Below are 24838 nucleotides of genomic sequence, written 5' to 3'. Positions count from 1 at the left end.
CAAGGACATGATGAAACATTATAGTAATATGATAACAAAACAATATAGACAAATATCCATAGATGTTAATTTCTTAAAGAGGTAGCAAAACTTGATAGGAAGTCAATGTATGAAGAGGGTGGTCCATCAAGATTTTGTTGTAAGTGGTATGGTGGTCAGCACCTGAGAAACTATCCTAATGTCAAATGTCACATATGTGGCAAGTTTGATCATCTAGCTAATACTTGCTAGAGTAAGATCAACTCTCTTTAGCAAGGGAGTAAGTAGCCAAGTTCAATTAATCATTGAGCACGAGGGAATAACCTTCAGTAGGATGAAGGACCAAAGCAAATATTGTAGAGAGGAAAATATATCATAGAAGAGTTGCCTAGTGGTAGTGGTGTCAGCCTTATTGAAGCTAAATGTGTAAACACCACTGAGGCTTCCAATCTGCTAGCCATTACAAGAGGATAGAAGGTTAAAGAAGATGATAGAGATAATGTAAAACGTGTTGAGACAGACCCTAAATAGGATGATAAGGGGACACAAGTCTTTAACCCTGCTATGGAACCTGGTCCTTTAAAAGCTGTTGGTGGCAAAGCTGACTCGAATAAGGAACTGTCAAAGAATAAGGTATAAGTTAAGAAAGAGGCACTTAAGCCTGCTTAGCACTAACCAAGAGAAAGAATGGTCTGGCGAGAGAAGGGAACCATTGCTAATTAGACTTAGCTAATTCTCTTTGCGAGGTAAAGCCTCATGTGAATCTCCTACAATTGATTAAGTTATCTTCATGAGTGTGTAAAGAGTTTAAGAAGATATTTGTAATAAAGTAAAAATACCTTAGCCAATATTTAGCTTACTAGGGTTAAGTACAAAATTCAAAGATGTAATTTGCCAAGGATCTTTCGGTTAATTCTAACATTTCATGTTCGAGGCCTCAACCTTCCACCATCTAAGAGGGTGCATATTCTTAGCCTCCATGGCATTGGTGTACATACCGTGCTGCAGCCTCTCATCAACTAATTTTTAACCATTAATAATAACATGATTTCAGCCTAGCCACCTTGGCTATGGTTTCTTGGTAATTTTGTCTATTTTCTTGTATTTTCAGTTTTATAGTTTGTTGTGGGAGTCAGGTTCTTTTGTAGAGCAACATGTCAAAGAGTTCCAAATGGGCTTAATTCAGCCAAGTCAATCACCATTTGCCTCTCTCATGCTCTTAATCAATAAGAAGGATGGATCATTTTGCATATGCATTGATTATAGGGATTTGAACAAGTACTCAATGGTCAAGAATAGGTATCCTATTCTCCATATTAAAGGTCTCTTAGACAAACTTAAAGATGCAAAGGCCTTTACCAAAGTAGATTTTCATTTGGGTTACCATAAAATTTGAATGAAAGAAGGATATGAGTTCAAAACAACATTTAGGACGACTAACAGGGGATTATACCACTTCTTGGATATGCCATTTGGGCCTTTTCAATGCGCTTGCTAGTTTTCAAGCTATGTTAATTGTATTTTGAGAAAGCTACAAAAAGTGCAAGTGCCAAAACTATTTTGTACTCATGGACATCAACACATTATCATGGGTGTATTATTTTGTGAGAATCGGGCTCACTTCGGTGCACATTGTATTTATCTCCCTTAGTTGCATTTAGGCTAAGGTTGAAGCATGCTTCAAGAGCAAAACACAAACCCTGACCCTAATTCTTGGTCTATATAAGGGTGGGAGGTCTTAGTTGTATTCAACCCTTTTGGCACATCCATGCTGGGGAAGCTCTATTAGTGTGACTACTCAAGCTTTCTATTCTATCTTTCCATTCTATCATCTTGCTTCCATTGTGTTGAGAGTGACTGAGAGGGAGAGAGTGAGAGGTGTGTTGAGCAAGGGACTGAGGGAAGGTGAAGCTCTTCATCTTCTTACTTTTTTTGCCATCTCTACTAGCTCTTTGACTTGTTGGTGTGCTCTGTTGAGATATTAGCAATCACACCTAATGTATCCTCTTTGTATGAGGCAATTTGGGATGAAGACATGTAGGCTGTAGGAATCCCATATGCACAGAAAGGGAAAACTGTACCCATAACTATAAATCATTGTACTTGACTACCACTTTTAATAGATGAATGAATACATGATGATGCTTTTCTTTATCAGTTAGTGTAAGTCTTGTACTTGTCAGTCCTACACAAGATTGTGTTTATGAGTCCAAGCTTCCATCTTGGAACCTAATTCACTTGTGTAATAGTTGTGGTCATCAGTCAATGTCATCATGAGTTTAGTTTATGCTTACAAGCCACCATAGCCATGCTCTAGATCCCACGTATTTTAATATGGTATCAGAGCTTAGCTAAGCATGCTCCAACTCTCCTTTAACTCCTCTCAGCTCCTTTCCATCTTTGCTCAGCTCAGTTTGAGTACTGGACCCTATCTCCAACTTCATTTGCATTCCTACCTTCAATGAAGCTTCCATGGCAGCCATAGCCAGCAGCACCCTATAAACTTGAAGCTTTCATATCTCTCTCCACAGGTCAAATATCTCTAAACTTCCTTCTGGAGAAGTGTTTCTCTACTTCCAGAGCTTCTCCCTGGCACCTCAATCATTGAGATTGGGCAACTACAGCTTCAATATTGCTTCTTTTCAGAGTCACTACCATAACTGTGTCTGTGGACAACAACTACCTACCTCTGTTGGAGCAACCATATCTCATCAACCAGGCCATATCTCTTCAATATTTCTTCTCGATAGTTGTTCTTCAGGTCAAGGCACAAAAATCAAGGATATTGATGCACATCATGCCAGGAATTTGCATTTTTCCAAATTTGGGCGGCTTTTGGTAGTGACCACTTTGAAGGCTTAGATCTCTCAATTCGGGAAAGATGAGTATAAACCCTCTTAGGGGGAGTTAGATCCAATAGTGAGGGTCCTCCATCTTAAAGGGTTTGAGCAGATTCGACCTGTGGAGCTTGTGGGAGCTCATTTACCAGTCGTTGGTCCCTATTTTGACAAGAGAGCCATAGCCACTTACCTTCAAGCTCATTTTTCCTTCATTTTCTCTCTCCTTCCACTTAAACCAAGCCAAGGCCACTCTAATCTGAAGTTTTCAGCAAGTATTCAACCATCAAATCAGCAAGGAGGGGAAGCTATGAAGAGTTTTTAAAGATCATCAAGTCAAACTCAAGCAACAAACATCAAATTTCAAACTAGTATCTTTTGATACTTCACTACCATTGCTTGTGTCTTTGACACATACAAAGATCAACTCATTGCTGGTTGTTCTCAGCCATTTGAAGTTGATTTCCATCATGGTAATGACCAAAATCAAGTCTTTTATGAAGATACTTCTCATGAAGAGTAACGTTACTCTTGTTGCTCAATTCAACTACATGGAAGACTTGTTTATTCCGCTTGCAAGGATGGATGAATTTACTTGTTTTGAAGAGCAATCGATGAATTTATTTGAAGATTTTGAAGAAATTTCTACTGCCTCAAAGACAATGATATCTTTGCTTGAGGGGGACATGAACATAAAGACTGATGAAACTATTGCAAGCAAAGTCAATGAAGAAGTAGATCAAGAGGACCAAAAGAACAAGAATAAGAAGAAGAAGCAGAAAAATCATGAAGACTTTGAAGTGGCAAACAAAGTGAAGTACAAGTATAGGAAGCTAGACAAGAAGAACTGCAATGAATTGAAGATCTATGTCAAAAGAAATGCTAAAAACCGCAAGGGCCTCACGGTCCTTGATCCTATTTTTTACTGACTTTTTTAGCCTTGTAATGTCTAGCCCAAATGTCTTTATCATAAGCTTGTAAAACTCCTCATGTAGCCTTGTACTACAACCTCTGTAAGGCCCCTACTACAGCCTCTAGATGACCATCATGTTTGTGGTACCCACACTTAGCCTTTTCTGTAACGGCCTCTGGTGTTTTTCCATGTTTATGGTGTGTCCACACTTTGCAGGTGTTACTTTCACTAAAGCCTCTACACACTTTGTACTTTCTGGTTGTGATTGAGGAGGGGTGTTGAGATATTAGCAATCACACCTAATGTATCCTCTTTGTATGAGGCAGTTTGGGATGAAGACATGTAGGCTGCAGGAATCCCATATGCACAGAAAGGGAAAACTGTACCCATAACTATAAATCATTGTACTTGACTACCACTTTTAATAGATGAATGAATACATGATGATGCTTTTCTTTGTCAGTTAGTGTTAGTCTTGTACTTTTCTGTCCTACACAAGATTGTGTTTATGAGTCCAAGCTTCCATCTTGGAACCTAATTCACTTGTGTAATAGTTGTGGTCTTCAGTCAATGTCAGCATGAGTTTAGTCTATGCTTACAAGCCGCCATAGCCATGCTCTAGATCCCGCGTATTTTAACATGGTCATGGTGGATGCGAAGGAGCAACGGCATTGGATTGTGTTGATCATGGTCGTGGAACCATCTTTAAGCCTTCAAAAGGTAAGTTAGGTGAATTCAAAGTTAGTCTTGTGTTCTTGCTTTCTTGGGGTTGGAGAGCATGGCTGCTACCCTTCTAGCCTAAGTCGTCTCTCTCTCTCTCTCTCTCTTTAGTTTTTTACATGGTATCAAATCAAGAAATAGTCTTGTTCTCTAGATATAATCCACTAAGTCTGCCTCTTATTTTTCATCCAGTTGAAGAGATTAGAAAGAAGCATTCAGATCTGTGGCATTTTCTTGAAGTGCAAAATTCTTTAGACCAGGGTGACTATCTTCCACTCTCTCATCAACTGAAGTGCATAAGAAGCTTGGGAGATAGATTTTAAAATGGTGGCATGCTTGCAGACATTGTATTCAGTGTCAGAAGTCAATTTGGATGGGTTTGATATTTCTCGGCGGATTGTACAATCAGCATATCATTTTGAACATAATAGAAGCCTCTAGGCACTGTAGTTTAATTGTTGGGACCTACTTATGATTAGTTGATGAAACGAATGAAGCATTGGATTTTTCATCTCTAATCGAATGAAGAGTGCACATTCTGGCATTGCAGTTTGAGAAGATTTGGCATATGATTAGCTGATGAAAAGTGAGGGGACTCTAGCCTTGCTGATGGAGGCAAGTTCATAGCCAGTTTGTTGGGGAGGCAAACGGCCACATGTAGAGATGGTGACTTCATTTGAGACACGGGAGCACTGGCCCAATTCATGACATATCCTTATTTACATAGTCATTCGTGAGCTGTATCTCAAATGCTTTTCATAGAAATCAATCTACAAAAGAGGATAGTTTTCCCTCATGTACTTTTGTCTACTAGCACTTCATGCCCATCAGCCCTTGATGCCTTAAAAAGAGTAGCCACATCTTGCTTTCCTTCCATATATGAGTTGCTGTAATTTACTGCCTTGATAATCTTTGTGAGAGGAGGATTACTGAGTGTTCTTGGTTGTCTGTTTCTAGCACTAACCTACTTGATTAAATCCTTGTTGTTTAATCGTAGGATGTATCACCATCTCTTATGTTGTCTCAGTTGTAAGGACACTACCATTTCCAGGATTGCTTACTGCTGTTGACTCCACCTTTAAGTGATATTGAATTCTTAGTACTCTCCATGATTGGTTATGCAGTTTCAGTTTCACATTTTCCATTGTCCTGATTAGTGTCACACTAGGTTTTATTGGCCTCAAATTGGATTGTCAGCTCATTGCAATTGACATTGTAGCATCACACTAGTTTACTTCAGGGAATGTGAAGTTCTTTCGTGATTGTGCAAATCAATTGGCAACTAAGATTTGCTCTCAATTGTATGCTATACAAGAGGTCTCAACAGAGACCATATCAAGAGGTGTTGATGATGTAATAGTAGCAGATAACTCTATGTTAAATGAAGTAGGAACAATGAATCAGTTGTAGTTGACATCAATGCTGAAGAAGATGTTAAAGACATCACGTTAGTAGAGGTTCAGAATGCCGTAGCTCCATTTTCTATTGTATGTGACTCTGGTTGAGTTTGTTAGCACTATTTTTGCTTATTCCATGTTGGAAAATTGAAATTTAAAGGAAGATTGCCAGTTATAAATCTTTTGTGAATTGCAAGGGTCATTGAAGTGCATTGTTGCTGGCAGTTTGGGGAAATTGACTCTACACATCAAATCTTGTTTTGCAAAGCTAAAGACTTTGGAATGGCAAACACAGGAGAGAAGGATACTATTACACAGATAGTAGGTGAGAAGCTGGACTAGAATAAATTTGTTTTATGGAAGTTCAGGATGTCAAATTTCTTAATTGGAAGAGGCTATTGGGACCTAGTCACATGTCTTGAAGATGAGCCCAAGTTACCGAAGGATAGACCTCCAACACAGGGACAAGTAAAGGCACATAGGACATGGTTGGAAAAGATTAGCAAGGTCTTGCATTGGCTGCCCTTATGTGTTTTAGACACAAAAGCTATGAAAATTGTAAACTGTACTTCACCAAAATCTGCTTGGGACTTGTTGATGAAGAATTATGGGCATGTTACTCATGCGAGAAATACACAATTGAAGCAAAAATTCAGTCATATATCCAGGAATGTAGGTCTATTGAAGACTATGTGAATGAGATTAGAACCATTATAGAACAACTAGGCTCGATTGGAGCTGAAGTTGAGGATGATGATTTGGTGGCTACCCTTCATGGTCTTGGAGAGGAGTGCAAGCATTTTGATACTTCCATTTCAGTGTGTCAGGAGAAACCTGACTTTGATGAACTCGTGGCACTTCTTTTGCATGAAGAAGTGAAGCTTGGACTCAATACAAGTTCCAGTGGGTCTAAAAACAGCAGGGACAATGTCTTCTACTCAAATTAAAGGGGTAGAGGTGGAAGAGGAAGGTTAAACTTTAGAGGAAGAGTGGCTAGAAATGTATATGCACCCTGTGGACAACAAGGTACTGGATGGCAAAATAGGTATAGCCTCAAGCAAATAGAGGTGCCTCTAATGCTCATGGAAGAGGGGGTTACTCATCTAAAGGAAGAGACACTTGGTAGCAACCACAAATGAGTCATGGACAGCAATCAAATGCAAATAAAGATTGTCACTATTGTGGCAAATATGGGCATGTAGCTAAAGATTGCTACAGGAAGCAGAATGATTAGACAACAAGAGGGAGGCAACATGGTAATTATGCCTCTTCTAGTGGTATGCAGGGGGATGACAGGTTGTTTGCTATGCAACATGTGAAGAAGGGGTTGCTTACACAAGGCAAAGTAGATGATGTATGATATATATACTCGGGGGCATCTAACCACATGACTCCTCATGGAGAGTGGTTTGACACATTGGTAGAAGGTGCTCATGGATATGTTTGCATAGGGGATGATACACAACATGACATTAAGCATACATGTAATGTTCCCTTGATGATGCATGGTGACAAGAAAAAGAGTCTCTAGGATGTGTTACATGTACCCTCCATAACCAAAAACTTGCTTTCTGTGGGACAAATGGCTGAACAAAATCTACAAGTTAGATTCAATAGAGATTGTTGCTACATTGAAGAGAATTGTCAAGGATGCAAACTCATTGCTAAAGGAAAAAGAAATGGTAGGATGTTTAAATTGGATACAAAAATTCCAGCATTGAATGTTGCTTTGTACTCACATGACAATTCTGCAAAATAAGGGACATTGAGATATGGCATCAAAGGATTGGTCATGTAAATGTTCAAAAAGCTACAGAATATGCAGCATAAGCAAGTTGCAATTGGACTCCCTAAGTTCAAGCATGTGGAATTGGGACATGTATGCTAGTCATGTCAATTTGGGAAGCAATCAAGGCTTCCATTTATGAGGCATGTAAGCACTACTACTAGACCATTAAAACTTGTACATTTTGATGTATGGGGACCCTCACAGAATGCATCTCTTGGGGGATCACATTACTATGTGTCATTCATAGAGATGACTATAGTAGGTACACATGGTTGTATGTGCTGAAGCACAAGAGTGGTGTTATGGATGCTTTTCAAGACTTCAAGAGACATGTGGAGAAAGAATTGGCTTGCTACATCTCATGCTTGAGATCTGATAGTGGTGGAGAATATGTCTCTAAAGACCTTGATCACTTCTTGGCAGCCCATGGGATAAAGAGGCTATCGACATGTAGGTACACACCGCAACAAAATGGTGTGGCAGAAAGGAAAAATAGGGTGATCATGGAATTGACTAGAGCCATGTTAAATGAGAAGAGCCTACCAAATGCATATTAGGTAGAGGCTATAATGACTGATGTGTATGTCATGAATCATACACCAACAGCAGGGATACATGAGGTGACTCCTCATGAGAGGCTTTATGGGATAAAGCCTAACATTAGCCATCTTAAGGTCTTTGGATGTTTGGCATATGTACATGTTCCAGATGAAAAGAGGAAGACAATTGATCCAAAGGTAGAAAAGGCCATCTTTATTGGGTATGCAGAAGATAGGAAGGCTTATAAAAGTTGCAATCCTTCTACTCATGAGACATTGGTCTCAAGAGATGAGAAGAAGACCATCTTAATGAATGATGATGGTTGTCAGGAAACTTATGCACATGTAGGTACAAATGAGAGTGCAAAAATTTTTGGGCCTTCTAAAGATGCTACTACATCAATTAGTCCTTGGACATGTAGATTGAGTACTTTAGTATCTTTGTCCATTGACACAAGTATGTCAGTGAGGGTGAGAAGTGTGACTAGATTTTTCATGGATAGCATGCTTCTCTTTGAGATCTCTGGCTCCCACACATGGCTTTGATACCATGTGAGAGTGTGAAATGGAAAAATGAAAGTGAAAACGAAGAGGAGAAATAGAGAGAATACATGAGAGAGAAGGAACAATGTGATTGCAATGGTTGAAGGTACAAGGCTAGAATAGTCAGTCCCAACACAAATTGAGGTTCACAGGCAATAGATGACCATACAAGATACACATGAGTGCTAGCAGAACTACCCTCTATGGTCATGCAAAATGGAGTGCCTCCTTGACACTTATGACCTTTGGGATTTTATTATTGTCCCTATACCCCAACCTACCATGGATCCCCCTATACATATGGCACTAAACCATGTATTGCTAGAAAATTCTATCTAGAAGTTACAAAAGCTGTTTGTTTACTATAGAAGCATCCTATGTTGGTGAACTTCAAAAACTCTTACCACCAAATAACAAAGCCCCCAACCCATCAAGAAATTGCATATAAACTCATTAGATCAAAGATGAGATAGAGAAACAGATATTAAAATATACACAAACCTATATAAATGAAGAAAGATAAGTCTTCTCCAAACCTGTCAAATGCTTCAATGCTTCCTATTTGAGTCTCTCCACCTTTGATTTTGCTTGCTACCAGCTTGGCATGCTCATAAACCATGCAATCTTGTATCCATTGTTAGTACATGAAACTTGTTATAACTCAAATTGACATATCTCTGAGGTAAAACCTTGTTGATTGGAATCCTAAGCCTCTAGGATCAATGTAAATTCATTAGCATCAATTCTCTATTAAGGCATTATTTATGAGATAGAAATTGTAATGGCAAGAGAATCCCTCTCTATGAAAATATCTTGCATTCTTTCAAAGAACACATGGAGAAGCCTCCTAAGTACATGCTTGTGTACCTAAGCTTTTGATGAAGCTACATCTACTAAAGGTGCCAACAAGGATGGGTTGCCAAATTAGGCTTGAATTATTATTTTTCTTATCAATTATTTAAATTTTTGGTTTTTTCACCAAAATTTTGGAATCCATACCATAAAGGTCAATGTGTGGACTTCCCTTTGGATTTCTGTAGATTAGCTGAGAGATCATGCACATCTTTTGATGAAGCTACATCTACTAAAGGTGCCAACAAGGATGGGTTGCCAAATTAGGCTTGAATTATTATTTTTCCTTATCAATTATTTAAATTTTTGGTTTTTTCACCAAAATTTTGGAATCCATACCATAAAGGTCAATGTGTGGACTTCCCTTTGGATTTCTATAAATTAGCTGAGAGATCATGCACATCTTGATAGAAAAAACCAACATGAAAAATAGGCTAACTTTTATTCAAGATGTAAAGGGAGAGAGAGAGACATTGAGTGAGGGAAGCTCAGAGAAAGCAGAGTGCTCTCTATAGTATTCTTCATTACTCATTATGTAACTCACTTACTACTCACACTATAATAGAGATCAAACAACATTACTAATCTAACCATACTCCTAGCTAGAGTTAGGTCTCGACTCATTTATTGAGTACACATGTCATCTAGCTGGATAAGGAGTTGAACAGATGAGTTTGATTCTTCACACTCCCCCTCAAGCTCAAGTGATATATTGTATCCTAAGTAGCAATCTCAAATGTGTAAACTTATCTTTACTAAGTGATATAGTAAAATTGTCCGCTACCTGGTCTTCTAACTTCATATGAATAAGGTCTATCTTGCTTCCAAGTACCATTTCCATGATGAAATGATAATATAATTCTATGTGCTTTGATCTAACACATTGCTCATGTTGTCATAATACAACTTGATTGGTTTATCCACATGTACTCCCAAGTCATCTAACATCTTAACTAGCCACACAACTTCACATGCATAAAAAAGGCTACACCTTTGTATTTGGCCTCAGTACTAGAGACAGCCATAGTGGGTTACTTTTTAATGCTCCAACTAGTCATGCTATTGCCCCAAGACCAAATGAATACCCACTTATCAATCTTCTATCATACACACAACTATCCCAATTTGCATCATTGTAACTTGTAAGGTCAAGAGGTTTATCATATTCATAGAATAGTCCATAGTATAGTGTAGACTTCACATACCTCATAATCCTTCTCATTACATCTAAATGAGGTTTCCTTGGCCTTTGCATGAACTGGCTGATCAACCCAATTGAATAAGTGAGCTTAGGTCTAGTGATGGTAAGATAGATCAAGCTTCCAACAACCATATGCTTGTACATGGTTACATTTTCAATCTCATTTCCTATATCAACTATCAACTTGAAATTCTATTCTAATGGAGTATCCATGGGCTTGCACTCAAGCATACCATACTTTTCCAGTATATTATGTGCATACTGCTTTTGTAAGATCCAAATTCCTTGAGGTGTTTGTATGACTTCAATTCCAAGGAAAAATTTCAGCTCTTCGAGATCTTTTATTTGAAATCTTTCTATAACATAGATTTGATCTCATCAATCCCATATATATAATCACCTATAATGACCAAGTCATCCACATAAATCACCAAAATCACATATCCTTTTTCTTTGTCTTCTTGGTAAACAAGCTATGATTAGCTTTACCCATTTGAAAGACAAGTCTCTATAAGTACGAGCTGATTTTTGCATTCCATGCCCGTGGTTCTTGTTTCAATCTATACAATGCTTTCTTCAATCTTCAAAAATAAGACGTATATTCAAGATGTACATATCCTTCTGGCTAGTCCATGTAGAATTCTTCCATTAAATCACCATTCAAAAATTCATTCTTTACATCCATGTAATATAAATTCCAACCTTTGGATGTAGCCAATGCAATGATTGTTCATAAAGTTGCCATCTTTGCAATAGGACTAAATGTTTCTTCATAATCTAGCCCATACTATTGAGCATAACCCTTCACAACTAACCTAGCCTTGTATCTTTCAAGTGAGCCATCTGATTTGCATTCAACTTTATAGACCCACTTGCATCTAATAGACATCTTGCAGTCAAGTAGCTTAACTAACTTCCAAGTTCCATTTTTCAACAAAGCATCATACTCTTCATCCATTGCTATACACCAATTCTCATCCTTGATTGCTTCTGCAAATGATGTGGGTTCTTTGTAACTCATTACCTTTGTCATGTATACATAGTGTTTAGTTGAGTATCCACTATAAGCAAGTCTATCAATAGGTTTTCTATCTCTATGTGATCTTGGTAGCTGTGGTGCACTATGAGATTCCACTCTCTCATGAGGTGGTACATACCTTTGCTTAACACAAGGTGTAACAATTGCATGTATTCCAAAGTTGCTAACCAAGCTACTAGTGGAATCATATCCTGATGTCAACAGACTTGTTACTCCCATCAAATGCCTTCTCTTTCCCTTTATCCAATGTCCAATCTCCCCCTCACTAACATATCTTTGTCAATGGAATGAGAACAATGACTATGTAATCGTCCTATCCAAGTACTCACAGTAGCAGGTACACCATGTTAGGTCCACTAGAAATAATAGTGTACTATACCCCATTTTCAGTGTACGTACATTTCAAAGTATCATCCTGAACTGTTACCTGCTTAGAACCATACCATGATGCTAGCTTATCAAAGGACAAACTTCACTACTTTTGGATCAAAAATCTATTTCTATTTCTCATCAAGTATATGCACATATGCAATGATGTTAAACACTTTCAAGTGTCTAATGTCATGTTTATAGCCATAAAGCTGCTCATATGGTGTCTTCTCATGTAGATAGCTATGGGTGTCCAATTCATAACATAAATAGTAGTAAGAACTGCTTCATCCTAGTAAGAAAATGGCATATCTTTCTCATTTAGCATTTCCATAGCTACTTCCATAATGACCTTGTTTTTCTTTCAATGATTCCATTTTGCTGAGGAGTATAGCTGTATGTCAATTGTCTTTTAATCCCATGCTTAGTCAAGTACTTGTCAAACTCCTTTGACATATATTCACCACCACTATCAGACCATAGGCATGAGATATAATAGTTGAAATCTTTCTCTACATGACATTAAAAATCCATAAAGCTATCAAGAACTTCATCTTTGTATTTTAGAATGTATACACAAGCATACCTGCTAAAATCATCCACAAAGGTCACATAATACTTAGACCCTCCAAGAGATACATTATGAGTAAGTCCCCATACATCCAAGTGAACAAATTGTAAAGGTTTGCTACCTGTTAATCTGTGTATGTTGAGCAAATGGAAACTTGTCTTGTTTCCCAAATTGACAAGCTGAACATACTTGTCCCAAATTAGCATATTTGAATTTTGGAAACCCCGAAACAATATCCTTTTGCTACATATTTTTTATCCTTTGTACATTTATGTGTCCAATGCATTTATGCCAGATATTATGTCTCTGACACTTGTGGTGGGCTCTGCACCTGCACGCTCAGGACACTAGCACTTTGGGCTTTCCATCTGACCCGCCTTGAAACACAAACCAAGGAGTCTAACATGTATGCGAGCCGATGGGTGGCAAACCCATGGAGGTGCAAGGAACCTGATAGGTGGGATCCCCTTCATGGGGTGCACCATCGACCGACCATGATCTTCTGTGAAAGGTTTGAGTAAACATTACAACTTTCAACTCAAGAATATTTACATTCAAAGTAAACATTCTTCTCTATCTTTTTCCATTTGCAATTAGCTTGTAACCTCTACCATATTTCTCTATTAAACAACCAACTTTGTTAAATCGTACTTGTAGGTTTTGTTCAGCCATCTAGCCAATAGGTAACAAATTTTTTGTGATTGACAAAACAAGTAAAACATCATACAATTTCTTCTTCTTACCATCAAGTATAACCAATGGAACAACTCTTGTATGAGCTATGTCATGTTGAGTGTCATCTCCTATGCATACATAGCCATTTTTCATGATTTAATTTCATCAAACAACTCCCCATATGGGGTCATATGTTTTGATGCTCTTGAATCAATATACCATACATAATCTAACTTTTCTTACTGAGTAGTCTTATTCCATACATAAGTCATAGCAAATAACCTATCACCACTCTCATTCTCTACATGAACGGACAAGACATAGTGACTCTATTGTGGGCCTCTTCGATTTGCTTGCTTCTTCTAGCATTATTTAGTAATGTGTCCATACTTCCCATACTAGTAACTATCCTTATCCTTGTTTGCATTGTCATGTGCAGTTTGCAATTGCCACGATCCTTTGCCTCTAGAATTGGATCTCCCCCTCGCTCAATAGTATCCACACCTCTAGCATTATGTCCTTGCTGATTTTGCATATTCTGAGATGCATTTTTCTGAGCCCCTTGACCACAAAAGGAACCCCTGCCATGGTTGCCATGGCCTCTCTAATGTGAATAAAATACTATATCTTTGCATTTTGAGCTACTTGAGCTAATAGCTAAACCTAGCTTAACCTCTTCATGTATAAGCAATGAGACAAGCTCATTAAAGTTGGGCATCTCAAATCTCACTGATATAGATGTGTCAAACAACTTGTATTTAGGTCCAAAACCATTCAGTGTCACTGCAACCAACTCCTCATCCTCTACTTCAGTTGTTCTGATAGTTGCTAACTAATTAGCAATGGTTTTTATCGCTGTTACATACTCCTCAATGGAGTGTCCTTTTCTTTCCATAGTATTGAACTTCTATTTCAACTGTATTTTCCTTGCACTAGTAGTAGTACCATAATATGTCATCAGGATAGCCCATGCATCTTTCAGTGTCTTGTAGTTCATAATTTACATTATCATGGCATCATTTGAGATACACAATGAGAGCCAATCCAACTCTACAAGCTCTTTCCAACCAAACATGATGTGTTCTCAACTATTTAGTAGTAGTTGGACTCTTCTCTAGAAGCTTGGGTTTTGCTTCAACACTTGTAACAAGGTCCCAGTACCCTTTGCCAATAAGAAATTTTTCCATATGAAGTTTCCATATTGCATAGTTATTGTTGTCCAACTTCTCGCCCACTATCTTTGTAATATTGTCAGATCTATTTGCATTTACTAGGGTTACACTCTAAACCAAGTAGATCTCTCAGTGATCATGATCCTTGTATAATCCAAGTACCACATGTAAATCCATTAGTACCCTACAACTAGTTTAGTCCAAATCATCTAAACATGTTGCAGACATTAGTTCACTAATGAGAATTCCAAAAACCTTCCAATCAAGTAGCATAAGTGTGCCACTACTCAAGAGGATAGTTTTAATCCAAAATCTTACAATAGTAAAATATATGCATTAACCAGAGTATTTTAGTTACAAACATATCAATCATCTCCAAACGTATGTCATAGCATCTAGGGGTAATAACATTGCATGTAGATCCCATATGGTAGGCATGTGGGTTTGCCTCAACTTTAATGTGACAAACAATAGTCTGAAATGACCAGCAGCATAAACTCTGCACAAACGAAAATATTCTCAGCTCAAAAACCCTTTCAAATCACGATAGACATGTGCCAATGCATCAAGGAGTCAATGTATAACTAGAAAAGCATCAATGCTTGTAACCTCTTCAAGTGGTATTGTTGAATAAGCTTCCCACATGTTGTTCATGACCAACTCATTGACATAACCAGCTAGGAATCAATTCAGGACTCAACATTCAATGTTCATTTCATCCCACAAACCCTCTTGCATTCATATAGCAAGATACAACTCTCAGTAGGCAACAACCAAGGTTGAATAAGATTCAAAGAGTTAAGTGTACCTGTTTGAAAATTTAGGACAGTTTTAAGCCTTCAAATACATATCTAAAGTAGGCTTTCAATGCTCATACTAGTGTCCAAAGCATACATAAATGATGCCACACTAGTTGCCAACTATCCACTTGATGCCAAACATGTCAAAGGCAATCAATGATTGGCTAAAATTCTCAGATCAAGTCAACCACAAACCATGCTCAAAACCCTACTCCACGCTAATTTCTAAGTGTTGCTTATGATGTGCTCTACTATTGAGCACTCAGAAGTGTTGAATATCCTACTATTGATGAGCTTTAGGTAGTCCTAACTAATGCCAAGTATTGTCAACCCATTGATCATGGAAAAAACTTAATATTGGCACCCATTAACCCAAAACAAAAGCATAGTCCAAGCTACGTCATGTTGACTTCTTGCTCATCATGCTAGCCACAAAGAGTACTTCCAAGACTCCAATACAAGTCACTGATCCCTTCTACCATGCCGCAATAGGCTCAAACAAGTGTAGACTTCAAGAGCATTGATGGGACCTAAAATGGGCCGGCACTGGCTATAGCACTAGCCGAACCTCTAACATGCACAAGACAACCCCATGGCCTCGTGAGATCAGGAGCGTCTACAGGACACATTGCTCTGCCATCGTACGTACATTTTGCATTTGTATCGTGTTTATAGTCCAACCCTTAACCTTCTCAGACTCCTCAGAGGGTCACCCTACACATTTTGGTGTAATTCACTACGTAGAACAACATAGGAGGCACCCCTCGGCTGATTGCCACGGCCCCACTACGACCCACCTACACCTTAGGGATTGGCCCCTCGATGCGTTGCTAACACATATAACACATACAAAACAGACTCCGCTCTTGGTACCAATATTATATCATTCCAGGAATGTACCAGTTCTCACTTGTCCCCTTGGACCCATCGTCTAGACCTACAGCCTCGATGTCTTACTCTCTCCAGCAAGCGTGGGTCATTTATAACTCAATCCAGTGCTATGCATGCCAGGAATAGATACCATGTGTATGATTCATGCAATGGTGAATGATTTATTGTGTACAAACAATTATAGTTTAAAATCAGCCTATGTGTCGTGCAAAAATAGCCCTTTTAATGAATTTTCCCTAATACGTAATGTTGTGTTGTAGGAACCTAGCACCAAGGCTAACCCTCGTGTTGCTAGGTCCATTATTTTCAAATAAACCGCATCCTAAATGTTATGCATAAAGAGAAAAATTAGACTTTTTATCATTTCAGTGTTTAAACTATTGTATAACATCATCCTCCCCCTCACCGTTTAAATTTTGATGCAGTGCATAGGTGTAGAGGGTTTTTTATGTCATTTTTTGTACGTAAAAGCAATAAATATGCACTTTAACACAAATTACAAGGGCCAAATTGAGGCTTAACCTCATGCTTCAGCCCCGTCAGACATTCACATACATAGAACTTATTTTTTTATTTTTTTCTAGCGCAAGAAACCCTTTTTTTTCCATTTTCTTTTATTTTTTATTTATTTTTAATATAAAATAAGTATTTTTTGGTTTTTTTCTGATGACTTATCATTGGAACTGAAACTCACCATTTTTTCTCATTTTATCCCATGTCCACTCATTTTTCTCCACTCAAAATAAAAAAAACTATCAATTTCCATCAAAATTAGTGGTTTTTCGGGTTTTAAAAATGTATAATTACTGTAAATCAATACGGGTTCTGCATAACAGTGATTGCAGCCCTCAAACATAATGCAAGGAACATTCAAATAAAATTTCAGCCCATGCGCACACCATTTAGACAATGAATGATAAAAACAAGCAAAATTCTTTCATAAAATAGAGTATGCCGCCTTTTTTGTGTGTTTCGGGTTTCTTGAATATTTAATTGGGACTGTGCATCGACCAACTAGCCATGGATTTCAACATAGATCTTCATCCTTTAGCCTCCTTAGCCTCTTGGAACAATTCGGTGCCTCCCGGACAAGCATCCATCACCCGATTCTCTTCTTGATTCTTGCTACATAAAGTGCCTCTCTGCAGGAGAGAAAGAGAGGAGAGAGAAAGACTGAATTCTGATCTCCACAACTAGGCAACCAATGGAGGAGCGGAGACCAGCGATTGGAAGCATAGATTGAATGTAGATCAAGCCTAAGATCAGTTGGGGGGGGGGGGTTGTTTGCAGCCCCCATAGCCCCTCCTCTTCACCATGGATGATGGTGCCCTCTTTCTACACGTCGCGTGAAAAACGGACCCCCCCCCCCCCACCCCCCCACATGATTTTGAAAAAATTGAGGCTCCAAGGGGAGCCCCCAAAAGGCATACCCTTTGGGCCCCCCTAAATTCTATTTACACTTGGCCCTTGGCCTTCCGAGCGCTCCCTCTCCATCGACCGGTACCCGATTTTAAGTCTGAAAAATTCTAGGTGTCCGTGTTAAAGTCCTCCATTGCGAAGCCTCTCCCAAGGTCTCATCTAACACACCAAAAAAATTTGAAAATTCACCGACCATCGTCTAGTGGGTCTTTTAAGCACTTTTGGGCATTGCTGCTTAAAATCATACTGATTGCAACCGCCACCTTTGACAAAGTCTAATTTTCCCCTGAAATTTGGATTTTTTGGATATTTTTAAGCACTTCTCGGCATTAAAAATCAACTGTCAAGCATTGGCTATAAATGTCCTCTTGTAGGGATTCAATCTCTAGCTCCTCAATCCAGCTCCCACTCACTGCAAGGTTGAGCTCTCTTGCTTTGATACCATGTTCAAGATGTAGAGAGAGAGAGAGAGGCACAGAGTGGGCAAGCTGAGAGAGCAGAGTGCTCTCTATAGTATTCTTCATCATTCATTATGGAACTCACTTACTACTCACACTACAATAGAGATCGAATGACACTACTAACCTAAACATTGTCCTAACTAGAGTTAGGTCCCGACTCATTTATTAAGCTCACATGTCAATTTGCAAAGCAAAAAGCTCTCCAAATCAAGAAATTCATATTGGTGATGCTACAGAACATTTTGAACACATTTCAACACCTTATTCAAGTCCATCGTGTAGATGTTGCATGTAAAGATTGCATCCTACTGATGCACTTAGAATCTTTTGAAGTCTTGAAAATTTACTGATCCTATTGTAACACCCCACCATATGTAGGCATGCCATTTTCCAAATACTGTGTCTTGCATCAATCATTTATAAAAATGTAGAGAGAGGTGAAACATTACATCAAAACAAAGAGAGAGAGAGAATAAAAAATGTTCTTGTAATTAGTACAATTACCCATTACAAAAAAAAGGAATCAACAATGCCTACATACCTCTTTTCCACAACATGAAATCATCACTCACTTGCACCCCCACAATGACATTATATCGGATGCAATGAGGTAATTCAGCTTGAGATGGATTTGACTATAGATGTTTGCCAATGGAGGGCTATCCCCACTACGTATTTGTAAGAAATATCACAAAAACTCATCATCAGTAGCCCCCAAAAAAATCATAATCAAGCATCCAAAAAAATAAGGGTGTATGCCATATCCACTATGATATGTAGCAAATGAAAATGCAAATATTCTCTCATCATAATGACACCTTCATGTGTACATGTGTATCAACTTATCAAGCCCCACAAGTGATACTAAATTATTCTCATAGTAGGTGGGCCAATTGTTAAAGGCATAAACCTTCCAAGTAGGTGAATTTGGCTCCCTACACTCTAGATCTCACTCTCCCTTTTGAACACAAGGTTGAAATCTTTACACAAAGTCATGTGTGCATACATATGAAAACCAAATAATTAAAGTGCAGTTCACTAATTAAATTACTGAGTGATAGACATAGAAGTACAAAGGCTTAGAACGATAGCAACCATAAAATTTGTCTCAACTCCAAAAGTAATAAGAAAGACTTCAAAATAATTGGAACTACCATGAAACAATGATCAATTTTTTCTCTTAAATAAGATTTATGTGTGGCTCAACAAACAATTTCAAAATTAAGAGAGAAAGTTGATCATTGAGGCCCTTTCCCTTCAGGAGTTGACTCCCCTTGCATGGAGCAAAAGTAGCTGTAGCATCCCATCCTGGAACTCAAATACAAACTTGGGCATGCCATATCTCCAACTATCAAGACCAGCTACTTCTAGTTCCCAATTTCCAATAGTGCTTGCTTTATGGCCACTGATTAGGAGCTACAATAGCATTTGAAGGTGTAATAAACTCTTTAAAAGTATACTCCTGTGTAAACCTTCCTCCTCTTCTTGATACTTAGACTTCTTAGGCTCACAATAAAAGAAGAAGTCCAACATCACATCCCACTAGTGGCACAATTGGCTGCATGTCCACTCTCGAGCAGGATCTACAACAATATTCTACTTCTAGTTTCCAATTTTTTGTAGTGCTTGCTTCTTGTGGCCACTTATTAGGAGCTACAATAGAAATTAGAGGTGTGGTAAGCTTTGCAAGAGCATACTCTTGAGCTACACGTTTCTCCTCTTCTTGATCCTTAATGTCATCAAGCTCATGATAAAAGTAGAGGTCCAACATCACATCCCATTGATGTCAAGGATGAATTGCTCCCCTCATTCGCAACATCATGTGAGACAACAACTAGAAGAGATGCCAATACTCTGTTTTCCTTTTATATTTGATGGGGTTCCAATATCCACATGTTCCACCAAAGAGTCCATATCACAAAAGGCAATGGTTGGAATGTTTCCAAGGGTAGCACCTCTAACTAGTTGATGACCTATGTGAGGATCTATCAAAATGAGAAGACATGGCTCACAAAAGGTTGTTTGTAGTAGTAGTAGCTGGTTTGTAAATGTTATAGGGGTACAACATCCTATGCAGACTTCAATAAAACTCTTTGACCATAGGGCCTTGCAATTTGGAAAATAATGTATTGGGGATTCTCACAATAGTTATAGTACCTCTTGTAGCTAGTTGAGGTGATCCATCCTTAGAGTCCCACCATGCATAGCTCACCCGATTTGTTGTTCCACCTACCTTTTGTGGCCAGAGTGAGTCCATCTAAGCTTGCTCAAACTTCAAGTGGCAGGACATCCCTAAATACATCACTCATGTTGGCACTCCAATACCTTATAGTTACACACCATTAAAACCCCCATCCACCATGGTATGTTGACTCAGGATTAAAAAGACCCTAGTTTCATACATGTGGTATTGGACATGATACAGTTCCAACTCGGGAGGATGTCACTCCATTCATAAGGAAGGAGTCATCCCACAACAATGAAAAAAGAGCTACCTCAGTAGTAGATATTCTTTAAAGAAGTGAATTCCTTGGGTTGCCTTTGATTGCCACAAGTAGAATGAATAGGATCACCAGATTTGAATTGATAATTGGCATAGGATTTTTCCAAGTCGTACCAATACTGATAGTAAATATACCATCCTAACACCTCTTCTACATGTATTGTTCCATCTAAAAGTCATAAATCTTGGTGCTAAGGTGCACATCGATTGCTATTATAGAGGTCTCTCTCAAATCTCTTCCTATGATTTCACTATGCACCTTTTGCTTGGTTGTAAAGCCCCTAGCATGCAACAAGCCTTTATGCAAAGAACTAATGTAAGGGCATCCACATGTAGATTCTTTAGCTGTATCTAGTTGAAATAGCTCTTCATCCTCTTCATCACCCACATAAGTGCCCAATAATGTTTCATAAGTAACATTTTCTTATGAACCAAGTTCAATAATGTGCTTTATGGCACAACTTGTTCCTCGAACATCCCCAATGTTATTTCTTGCTACATGGAGACACATCCATGACATTGCAATTGATTGGTAAGGCATGACTTGTATGAGTTTTTTAGCTTCTTGTATTTTTTCCACCCTCCCCATTAAATAAAGAATGTAGTCAAAATGCTCAACATCTCATTTGACATCAAGCATCCAATAGTAAGTAGTAGTATTGATATTGTTCCAAAAAACTAGCATGGCTATATGTAGAGAGTATACTTACAAGAGTGACTCTATCGGACCAAAATGTGAAAGGGATCATTACCATATCCATGGTACATGTAAGTTGTAAGCATAGTAGTCCATGAAATCAAATTCTTGCTTGACATTCTAGTAAAAACATTTGACGCATCTTCAAGAATGCCATGCTTGCTATACATGTCCACAAGGGCAGTTGCTATAATTATATCTAACTCAAGTCTTTCATGAATAATACATGTGTAGAAGTCCGTCCTTCTATTGAGACTCCTAGGCTAACACAAGAATGCAAAATACAAAGGAAGGTAACCTTGTTTGAAATAATCCATTTTCACTACATTTGAGCAAATAGTTCAGAAGCCTCAATCTCATTCCTAGTCTATCCTATGAATATTGCATTCCAAGAAGCTACATTTCTCTCTAAAGTATTACTTAAAAAATTTTGGGCATGTTCTAGCTGACCACTCTTGCCATACATGTTGTTGAGAATGTGCAATAAGAATATCCTACTCCATAGACCTACATCTAACTAGATTGTGAATATGTAATGCATTCCCTAAGGATCTTGCATTTTCAAAAGCTAAAAGAATATAAGAAAAAGGGAAAACATCAAGAGATGCTTCTCTAAGCATTTCATTATAAAGCTCTACATTGGTAGTTTAATAAAAGTGCTATGTGCCTCTAATAGAAAATCGCATTTGACATACATGATCATGAGAGTGTTGTTCAATGCAATTTGTTCTCTAAATTTATTGCAAACAATGCAACTATGAATATATTTTTATTTAGCAATGTCATGTTGACTGGCACATGCATTAAGAATGTTGATGTAAGTGATTTTATGTGGAATCAATGCCTCCATCATCATTTAATAATAAATCGAATCAACTTCCTTAGAGCATCAAGCTATATGTAGGCAACAATAATTGAGTTCCAAGTTATAATGTTTCTTTCTAGCATTTCATCAAATGCCCTATATGCATCTACTATTGAGCCACATATCGTATACATGCTAATGAGGAAGTCCTCAAGAAAAGCATTTAGTAATGATGTAGTACCAAAGATGTGCATGTTTATTTTCTTACCAATATCTAAAGCCAAAACATGGTACACACATGCAAACTACTATAGTGAATGTCATAGAGTTTAAAAGCATTCCCTCATCCAACATCTAGTCATACAAATTTAAGCCCACACCATCATAATTGCCTTGGGCTAAGAGTGCTGTCATAGTGTTCCAAGACACCACATCCTTTTCTTGGCTCTTAGAAAACACTTCAAAAGACGACTTTAAACAAGAGCATTTGGAATACATGCTTACTAAAGGAGTGGACACATTAACATCCAACTCAAGCCCATGGTTTATAATCCTAGCATGCAATCATTTCCCATAGTCTAGGAATAAATTGCTTCACAAACACTAAGATTGCAGGAAAAATAGATTTTATTTAAAAAAACATTTCCAACTTGTGCTTGATGAAACAATTGAACTGCTTGTAATGTAATCAAAGAATTCCATGACAATGCATTTTGCTCAACCACCATAAGACTAAAAACTTTATGAGTATCCTCCAAGCGCTTGAACTTTCCATACATATATACAAGAGCAGATGCTACATTGGCATTAGAGTCAAAACCACTGTGTATAATAGAGTTATGGATCTAATTGCCCTCAATTATGGCTACTTTGGTAGCACATGTTGTAAGCATGCAAAAAATGTGACTGCATCAAGAAAAAACATATCCTGATTGATGTTATTCAAAACATCAAGAGGCCCCTCTAAATCACCATTCCATGCATGAGTAAAAATAGTGTATTCCAAGTTACAACATTCCATTTTGGCATTGTGTCAAACACCACTCTTGCATCCTAGAGAACTCCAAACATTTCATATGCATTGACAAGAGCATTTGATAAAATTAGATATGTCTCTAATCCTTTGTTGATTATATGTGTATGAGTACTTTTTTGGACATCACCTAATGTCAACAGCAGCATCAAGAATGCAAGTCAACAATATGCAATAAGGATTCCAAGCCAACGTTATGGATAGGGTAAGCTAGCTTACTTTGTCTATGTTGCACATGTATTGAAATCATGGAAGAGCATGATTCTAAATCATGGTCTAATATTTTTCTAAACAAAGGACAAGCATCTTCTAAATTGCTACACTTGCCATACATATTTAGAAGTGAATTGAACAAAAAAACATCTCTATCAAGAGCAAACACGATGATACTTGAGTAGAAACATTTACCATTATTAAGGAAACCCTTAGTAGCACAAGAAGAAAGCACATTGATAAAGGTTACATTTTTAGGAAGTACTCCCATATCAACCACTTCCTCATAAGTACTATATGCTCTAATAAATAGACCATTATGTGTGTAGATGTCCAAGATTACATTACACACATCAATATTTTTAGTAGGAGATCTCTTGAATTGATGCCAGGAGGCATATTCCACGGTGGATTCTGTGCCATGGTGGATTCCGTGAGGTTTTGCGGTGGATTCCGTAAACTTTTATTACCGGGGCTCATACACAAAGTGGATTCTTTGTGCGAGAAGTCGATGGGGACGCCTATCCTTTTTGGGCGTTTTGTTAATTTTATGTGTACATGGGTGATTCCATAGCGGGTGATTCCACAAAATACATATTTAAATTAATAAACGTTTATGAGTTTAGAGTGCACACTCATGATAAATTAAGGTTAGGATTGATTTCTAACCAATTTATTTATGTAGATGAAGACTACTAGGTATTCACTTTTGTCGGCTTAATTGCATTATTTTTCTAACAATTGTGAATGCTTCAGTTGATGTGTAGAGCAAGCAGCGGTGGCAGTGGGAAGCATTGGAGGATAGCGTGTATTCAAAATTATCATCAATTTTTGATGGGTGCGTATCTTAGGCATGGCGCCTAAATTTTGTCGCACTTACTTATCAAAGCGCTTGATATTTATTTATTATTTTTGTATGCGCATGGACGCATGATTTAGATATTTGTATTGGACATTGTATTTGGGTACGCCTGACTTCTTGGGCGCCCATTAGCTTTAATTCTATTTGGCACAAAAGCAAACTCAAAAGCTAAAGCGTGCTATTTTGTAATTTGGGCTATTATTTGAGCTTGAAGATGATTAATATATGAAATACATGCTTTGTGGAGCGCTCACACAAGGCATGGGGGGAGATTGCACCCAATTGGTCTCTTGTTCATGTCGTGCAAGCTTTCTACATTGATTTGTGTGCAAAAAGTAGAGTTCTTTTGTTCTTGGGGACCTTCTGACGCTCACTATGCGCGCTTTCTACGACATCCGATCTGTGCACCAGTGGTATCAGAGCGAAGCTGAGATCGAGAGCTTCCAATCGCTTACCATCTTGCGCAAAGGCAGAGCTCCTGGAACGATCGAGCTCTACAGTCAGTTTCGTCGCGAACGGTTGATACCGATGTGTTCCTGGCGGTCAAGAACCCCCTTC

The 24838-nt window shown here is 38.1% G+C and overlaps 1 pseudogene; it reads right to left on the bottom strand.

Moving 5' to 3' along the window:
* Positions 1-19674: 19674 nt before the first annotated feature.
* On the bottom strand, positions 19675-20529 carry LOC148040847 (small ribosomal subunit protein uS2 pseudogene; annotated as a pseudogene).
* Between the last annotated feature and the right edge of the window lie 4309 nt (positions 20530-24838).

The sequence above is a fragment of the Lygodium microphyllum genome, chromosome 1, assembly GCF_053477565.2.
Source record: "Lygodium microphyllum isolate KBCC chromosome 1, Lygodium_microphyllum_v1.1.10, whole genome shotgun sequence".
NCBI classification, from domain to species: domain Eukaryota; kingdom Viridiplantae; phylum Streptophyta; class Polypodiopsida; order Schizaeales; family Lygodiaceae; genus Lygodium; species Lygodium microphyllum.
Note: the sequence above shows the minus strand (reverse complement) of the source record. Positions and strands in the feature narration are given on the sequence as shown.